This window comes from Prunus persica, chromosome G3 (genome assembly GCF_000346465.2).
Source record: "Prunus persica cultivar Lovell chromosome G3, Prunus_persica_NCBIv2, whole genome shotgun sequence".
Classification (NCBI taxonomy): domain Eukaryota; kingdom Viridiplantae; phylum Streptophyta; class Magnoliopsida; order Rosales; family Rosaceae; genus Prunus; species Prunus persica.
The window spans coordinates 8,428,989-8,429,241 of record NC_034011.1 but is presented as its reverse complement, the minus strand read 5'-3'; positions in this window follow the sequence as shown (position 1 = coordinate 8,429,241).

The following is a 253-nucleotide window of genomic DNA, read 5'->3' as shown; positions in this document are numbered from 1 at the left end:
GGGGGGGGGGGGGGGTCCCCTCGTGGTGGGTTGAAAATCATATATCAAAACTTATCTCAAACCTTCCTTTAATTCTACAAATCCATATTTTAAATATGTTCTCATCTTTCCAAACCTCAATTCTCAACGAATAGTCACTATTTGCACAGTGACTATGTCGAAGGAGAAGAGAAAGACGCGGTGAAGAGAGAGAAATAGGTTTTGTGGTGGGTCCCACAACTGCCACGTTAGTATTTAACATCTGACATGACGG